The 8,258-nt window shown below is 41.9% G+C and overlaps 1 protein-coding gene across 1 annotated transcript in view; it reads right to left on the reverse strand.

Moving 5' to 3' along the window:
• CD53 (CD53 molecule) overlaps window positions 1-6,572 on the reverse strand; it is a 22,392-nt gene extending 15,820 nt beyond the window's left edge. Inside the window, exon 1 of the mRNA XM_012661787.1 lies at window positions 6,414-6,572. The gene's annotated coding sequence lies outside the window, so the exon portion shown is untranslated. The remainder of the gene's footprint in view (window positions 1-6,413) is intronic.
• Between the last annotated feature and the right edge of the window lie 1,686 nt (window positions 6,573-8,258).

An 8,258-nucleotide genomic window follows, 5' to 3' on the forward strand; every position in this document is an offset into this window, starting at 1 on the left:
GTGAACTAAAATAAAATTTAAAGGCTCCCCCCCATCACCGGCTGACTAAATGGACCCCCTCGTGGCCAAAGGAATATCCTAAAACTAAATTGCCTGCCAGGAGGAAGGAAGTCAGACATGCCTGATCATGCCTCCCTCCCTTCTTGGGGACATCCTTTGTAACCCATTAACAGGCCTGAGGGTATGCAAGACAAACCTGCAGGTCCTCAATTTACACAACAAATCTATGTCCAGTGGCTTATCTCTGATAAACAGCTCCTTATGTTGAAACATTCCAAGGCTTTAGACAAAGCTTCATGTCTTTAACCAATTACAGGCCAAAGAATCTTAAACCCACCTATAACCTGTAAGCCCCCGCTTCGAGATGGCCCATCTTTTTGGGCCAAACCAATGTATGCCTCCCACATATTGATTTATGACTTTACCTGTAAGCCCTGTCTCCCTGAAATGTATAAAACCAAACTGTAACCCAACCTCTGCGAGTCCACTGCTCAGGGCCTCTTGGGTGTGGCTCCGGCTCATGGTTCTCAAATTTGGCTCAGAGTAAATCTCTTTAAAATTATTTCACAGAGTTTGGTCTTTTTTCCATTAACACTCGTTATAGGCTAACTTACATTGTGGGTCTCTAAGAGAAAAGTACACATATAACTTTAAACATATTCTTATATTGAAGATTACTTATTAATAGCTCAAAGAATATAGTGTTTCACGGAACACAGTTTGATAAACACCAGCTTTGGAATCAGACAGGTCTAATTTTGAATTCTGTTAGTACTGCTTACCACAAGTGTAGCCTTGGGCAACTTGCTTAACCTGTCTAACTTTCACAATTTCCTTATGTTTAAAATGGGGGTATTCATACCTACCTCATAGGTTGTCTGAGGGCTAAATGAGATAGTATTTCCTGGATGGCTCAGTACCTGAGGACATGGTTCAGTGAACACTGACTAAAAGATAAAGTTCAGAGCTGACCTACCAGTCCTTTTCTAAGGGTGACCATGAGTTTCTGATTGATTTTTAGGATAAAATACAACAGGAGCCAGAAGGCTTTGAAACCTTTGTGTCATTTCTTGGAAACACCTTTTTAAAAAAGGTATTTTTTCATGTGTCCTTGTAAAACAATTCAAACAATAAAGAAAAATACAAAGAAGAAAGCACAAAATCTTCTGAAACTCCACCTCCCAGAGATAACCGTCATTAACATTTTTGGTGAACATCTACCCAGACATTTCTCTATACACATTTCTCTGTACACAGATCTATTTGCTAATTGACACACAAGAGCATGGCTTCCTATCCCTTTCTAACAGAGCATGTGGAGGCTTTGGTTCTTCAGCAAAGAAAGTTGAGGCTATGATTTACAAAAAGTTTTTCTAAACAGGAGGGTAAGTCTGTTCTCCATGAGGGCCCCCAAATTAAGGCCTTCTTGCCCAAAAAATTTAGATAGGTGATAGATAGTTCACTGAACATCACAAAGTGCTAAGTTCCTCATAAACATATAATATTTTATTTATAATCCTCATATCAAGTCAAAGTGTCACTTTTTTTTTTTTTTTTTTTTAGAAGTGTCTCCCTCTGTTGCCTTGGGCTAGAGGGCTGTGGCATCAGCCTAGCTCACAGCAACCTCAAACTCCTGGGCTCAAGCAATCCTCCTGCCTCAGCCTCCTGAGGAGCTGGGACTACAGGCTCACGCCACCATGCCCGGCTAATTTTATTCTATTTTTAGTACAGACAGGGGTCTCACTCTCCCTCAGGCTAGTCTCGAACTCCTGATCTCAAGCGATCTTCCCGCCTCGGCCTTCCAGAGTGCTAGGATTACAGGCGTGAGTCACCGCGCCCGGCCAAAGCATCAACTTTTGTGCATTAGTTTCCTCTCATTTCTCTACTGACTTATCAAGGAATGTGTCTGCCACCTTATTCCTCCCTGAAATTGTGGTTTGGTAAAAAATTTTTCCCTTCCAGGCTGCTGTCAGGGGAGAGAATTTGGTGATTTGAAGAAGAGAGAAATAAGGAAGAAGAAAAGAGGAGAGAAAAAGTGAGAAAAGACAAATCCAGATGATCTTGGAGATTCACTTCTTCCTATTTGGGAGTTAGCAAGGTGCTACTAGTAGCTGAGCTGGGACAGGGACCTTTATAATAAGGCCACTCCCTAAATCAGGAACAGTTATCTGAAACAGTTATCATTGATACAGAGTCAAGAGACTAGAGGTTCTCTTTCCTTCTTATCCTAAAAATATGTAGAACTTTGCAGTAGATGGTCCATGGTGTCTGCAGGCCAGCTATGCTCAGCTCAAGTAAGACTCTGTGGCATAGGGAAAGCGACTTCAGCACTATTTCTATCAAAAGTTTAAATAACCTAAATCTAATCACAAGGAAACATCAGACCAACCCAAATAGAGAAACATTATAAAAATAAACTGGCCTATACTCTTCAAGAGTATCACTGTCATGAAACACACAAAAAAACTTAGTAACTGCTCCAGACTAAAGTAGGCTAAAGCAACACAGCAGTTGAAGGCAACACATGATCAGAGATTTCCTTTTGCTATAAAGAATATTAATGGGGTAACTGGTGGAATTGGAATAAAATCTATAGATTGTTAATAATATTGCTATCAGCATTAATTTCCTGATGTTGATTATCGTAAAGTGGTTACGTAAAAGAATGTTTTTGTTTGTAGGAATACACACTAAAATATTTAGGGAAAAGGACATCATGTCACCAATTACTCTCAAATGAAAAAGCCAGGGAAGGGTAAAACAAATGTGGTAAAATATTAGTATTTGGGAAATTGGGGTGAAAGGGGTTTAGAAATTCTTCTTGACATTTCTTAAATTTTTCTATAATTTTTGTCAAAAATTTTTAAAAGAGTTGAAAATGAGTAAATGATCTAAAGGATTCTGATCTCGAAATCATTACAACTTAAGTCCCTAATAGTATAAATACTGACATGCTACAATAGCTATTTTTAGAAAAATGAACCATGGGATAATTCCTTAATGCCTCTATTTGCTCCTGATACAAAGTAAATATTAAGCCACGAATTCAAATTTACTTGAACAAGTTTTGAAAGATGTGAGGCATCAAAATCTTTTTCACCCCATTCCTCAATCTAGTTTTCCTGAAATAGAAAATGTCAAACAAAATTTGGTAAATTAAAAATATATTAAATATTTAATTTGCAGCATATTGGTTTCAGATCAATTGGATCTACAATTAAGTTATAGTTTTATGTTTGCATATATTAAAATACTCTGAAAATGTCTTTTTGTAAACAAAGAACACAGTCTAACGATGCCTATTTAAAAAGAAATTTCTAAGAAATGGAAATATAATAGGGTATGGAGATAGAGCATTCCACAGAGAATCAAGAGACAGTCTAAATAACTTGTTAAGTAATTTTATAATTTTGGACAAATCATTTTACCTGAAAAATAAGCACATTGGGGAGTTGTAACAGTTCACGTTTATTGGGCTCTTCCTATGAATTATACACTTTATTTGAGCCTGAATAATCTCTAACTCCCCTTTAAGCAGCAACATTCTAACATTTGGAACGTAGCACTCTCATTTTAAAAGATTATAGAAATGCATCCTCGTGGCATCTTTTCTTTTACAAGAATTCTTGGCCATAGCTATTATATATTGATGCTGCTTGGCAAGAAACTGGGTGTGCTCGTGAAGCGGAAAATGAACAGAGGACTCACCTCTATTTCCTAACATAGACAGCCATGGTCTCCACTCTGGGTGCTCATCCTCTGGCTTTAGAAATGCATATCTTTCTCTTTTCTAAAACCTAATTCCAGACAGACTTCTCTAACTGACCACCCAACCTCCAGCTCAATCCTCCCCTCCTCTGCCCCATCAGCCACCCAGAGTCCGGCTCTAGGCGGCAGTCTTGTTTCTCTGGGTTCATTTGCTTCTGCCCTCCGCACCTGCAGCGGCAGCTGGATCCGGAGCTTCCTGAGGGCGGGTGCCCGTTGTCTAGGGCCCACGATCATCTACACACAGTGGATGCTCGCTGGGTACAAGAAGTGCTGTGGGGTGACTAATCTAGGAGCACAAACCAAACCATCGTAATTGAATCAACATGGTATTTCCTGGAACGGAAGCTGAGCAAAAAAGAATGGCTGCAACCTTGCAAAAAGCTCCACCCTTCCTTCTGGTCTCGGGGAAAATCTAGGTTGAGGAGGAAGAAACCTGCCTCTTCTCCCTCATTTCAAGCCAAATTCCGTCAATTCTGCCATGTGGACACAGTGATTTTGCCCTCCACTTTCAGGTGCCAAGTAGGACTAAGGGCTTCCATTTCTGCGGTCCTGCGAGACTGCTTTGCTGTACTACAGTCTCACTTGCTTACTCTCACTTCTAACGTGCTTGGGGGTGCACACTTCTGTGGCTTCACATACATGGTGCCCTTGGTCTGGAATGGAGACCCCCAGTCTCCATAGCAAACCCATACTTCTTTGAAAGTGAACCCAAGTAATCATCTCCTTTCCCAAGGAGTCTTTGGCACACTGCTAAACTGCTCCTACATTTTGTGCACATTATCCCTCTGTTACAGAAAAGAGCACGTTGTGTTCTATTTGTGTATTGCTGTGTCTGTCCTCCACTCTGGACTCTACAACTGATTTGAGATTGATAACCATTTCAGTTATCCTCGTGTTCCCAGCACTGAACACCATGCCTGACCACTAGTATGTTGCAGGATAGGAGTGAGGAAGGAGAAAAGGAGACTGAGGACCTCTAGTCTATCAGGGGTCAGCCAGAGGGCAAATAAACTAAGGACCAACGGAGTTTGTCCTTCCAGTTTGTGCCTCTTGTCAATAAACAAAGGTGAGGTCACTTAGATGGTGGTAACCATAGCTGTGAAGGCTTGGGCTTTGAATCATTCTCTGGGGGTATAAAAGTACCCAATTCTTTCATTTAAAAGCTAAATACTCTTAACTGGCCCACACAGGAAACATCACAGGAAATTATGTTTCAGTTCAGCCTCTGCTCCCATTCAACCACAATTTCAAAACAGTACAGATTGCCCTCCAGATTGAGAAAGCAAAACTTCTCTGTTCATCCAGCAGCTACGATTCTACTTTTGCTCAGCTCTCTTCCAAAGTACCTGCGTAGTACGTTATCTCTTATCTCCTATGGAGGCATCCAACGCTAGAGTATTAAGTGAACTCATTAACAAGTTTGGTCTTCATTTTTAAATTAAAGGCTTGATAGCCCCGAGGTGCTTTGGAAATCTAAAGCCCTCTGACCCATCCCCACCCCACATTCTTAGGTGGGTAGGTGTGGTTGCAGGGAACTTTCCCCTCTCCCCTCCAGAGCATAATCAAGTGAAATTCTCCTAGGTCTTAGGAGAAGAAAGCTCTGAGTTTGCCGTGGTAAACAGCAACTACTACAGTGATCAGAGGAAGTCAGGACCAAAGCGTGGCTATCACTTTCTGAGTCCTCACAAGTTCGATCATTAGTTACAACACATCAATTGGAAATTATTGCAATATCAAGTTTTGTGGGTTGCCTATAAAAAGCATTTCATATTCTATTTATCAATATTCATGTTTTGTACACCAGGGATAAGTTAATTGGTGGGAGCCCTGAATATCAAAATGCTCTTCCTGCTCTTTAAACGTCAATAATCTAAGCATCCTTTAGAGGTATCTAACCTTCACCTCTTAAAATACACTAAACACATCTTGGTGCTGTGATTTTTAGCCAGACTTCTATATAGTGGCTCTGAGGAATCACAGTGGGAATCACTCACTTTACGTTTGAAAATTTCTCAAAAGAAGAAGATCCACATCTCCCAGCTGCCTTTCTAAATGGCCCTAGCTCTGGGTTCTCTCCTTACTTTAAAAATTACATGACCAATTTTCTAAAGGCCAGAGTACATAGAAAATCTCCCCAACTTCATTTCACACAGAAAGCTCCAGGCATCAAAAATTCCTACTCACAGTAATTCAAGTTCTGTAACAATTTAAGCACTTGAATGCCCCAACTCTGTGGTCCTCAACCCCCCGGGCCGTGGCCTGGTATCAGCCCATGGCCTGTTGGGAAAGGGGCTACACATCACCTCCTGAGCTCCACACCACACCCCCCCACATTCCCCACAGCACCCCCTGCCCCGCCTCCACTACCCGGTCCATGGAAAAATTGTCTTCCATGAAACTGGTCCCTGGTGCCAAAAAGGTTGGGGACCGCTGAATGTGAACCTGGTTAAGTATAAAAATATCTCTGGCCTGATTGCCTTTGAGGATATAACTGAGAGCTAGCTGATATTTTTTTACTTCCTGCACTATTTTTGAAACAGAAGTTGCAGGAGATTTTACAGGTACTAGAGAGTTATGGAGACTTCTAAGAAGGTACCCCAGCCCACATAAGACGGCAAGCCAGGTTACAATGTCATCGGCCTTACCTTTTCAGTTCTTTAGTCAGAATTTGGTGATTATCCTTGTGGTGGCTGAGAGAAGGTTGGTAACACGGATGTCCGGGGCTATTTGTGTGAAAGGAGAAGTGAACAGAGAAAAAATGTGATCACAATGTGACGACAGGAAGCCCAGATGAGAAGAGAGAGAGGAAGTGAGGCTGAATTCGCCCCCTTAGCCTCAGAGATTCGATCCTGCCCCAGGGGCTTTTTAGAAGCTTCCTTCCACAGCCCACCCTAAACTGATTTCTGTGAAACAAAGAAAAACCCAAAGACCAAGTTGGTTCAGGCACTAATCTATGAGCGCTGGTGGATTCTAGGGTGGTTTTGGTGATAATTTTTGCTTAGAAAAGAACAATGCTTCTCAATCAAGGTGGCACCTGAGAATTAACTGTGAATCCGTTCAAAACTAAGTATGCTTGGTCCTACCAATGGAATTTCCCATTCAGGAATACTGAGACTCAAGGGGAACACAAGACCAACATTTTCAAAAGTTTTCTAGGACTGAGACTTAGGAACGTCTCTCTGAAGATATTCTGCCCTCCTCTCGCTCTCCCTCCAGTTGGCTTTGGCAGGTCTCTAGACTCCGGTGTGACTGGGAACTATTTTCAGACTTCTCTGTCTCAAAAGCAAGATTGTCCTTATGCGAGGGCATTGTCAGGGGTAGTCCCAAATGCATGATCCCTGGAGCACTGGTAGAAATGATTTGGTTGATAGAGGGAGCACTAGATTTTGAGCCCAAAGGTCTGGATTTTAGTCCTGGCTTTATCACTGTTCGCTGTGAGATCTAGAGCAAATCACAACCCTTCAGCCTCAGTTTATTAATGGTAACATCTAATAATAATCCTACTAGTTACTGTTATATCGTCATTTGTAGATGAGAAGAAAACAGAGGCTCAGAGAGGTTAGAAAATTTGCCCTACATCGCACAGCTAAGAAATAGTAGCACTAGGAGGTCCCAGAGAATACCGTTTGAGAAACACTATGACCAGTATATTTTGAAAACTATTTCCAGTTTCACTCTGCTGCATCTACTGGAATTTTCTTGGATTGAAAGGGGCAAGGGATTAGGTGACAACCAGAACATATCGTTAGCCATCTGTGAAATTTGGAACCCAACCATTGAGCCCCAGTTTCTTCATCTGCTAAATGAAGAGATGGATGACACTGTCCCAGGGCTTGACTTGGAAGCATGCATGGGGAGAGCTAGCGCTCTACCCTGAGGCATTCACATTCCGGATCTGGCTTCTGGGGAAAATTGAGTTAAACAAAGATGAAATGGTTCTTTCCTGCAGAAACTGTCAGTCCTTAATATTCTCTAAACAGGGGATATAATATGTAGATTTTCCCAAACTCATTTACCATGGAACAATTTGTGTGTGTGTGTGCGCGTATGTGTATGTTGTGTGTGATTTTTCTCAGGGAACAATTTTTCTGTGAAATTACGCTTTAGGAAATGCTGTTATAAACTCTCCTCTCCTCAGTTAGAATCACTGCCCCTCACCCAGAGCTGCTGCTTCACTAACAGCTCCCTGAAGTGGTGGGGCTGAGGACCGGTTTCCTGCTGCCCTCGCATTTTCTCAGTTATCTCACCCATTCTGAGGGCTTCAACTACGAACTCTGTTCCAAAAAGTCACAAATCTACGTGCACTACTCATTTGAGCTCCACACATATCTACTTACCTGTCTCTCAGACACCCCAAATCCAGTATCCTTGGCATCCCTCCTCTCAAGCCTGCCCCTCCCCAAGTGTCCATGTTATCAGGGAAAGGCCTAACTGGCCTCCCAGCCGCCTGAGTCAGAACCCAGGTGTTCTCTCAAGCTACTCTCTCTCCC

Source organism: Propithecus coquereli, unplaced genomic scaffold, assembly GCF_000956105.1.
Source record: "Propithecus coquereli isolate 6110/MARCELLA unplaced genomic scaffold, Pcoq_1.0 Scaffold731, whole genome shotgun sequence".
Classification (NCBI taxonomy): domain Eukaryota; kingdom Metazoa; phylum Chordata; class Mammalia; order Primates; family Indriidae; genus Propithecus; species Propithecus coquereli.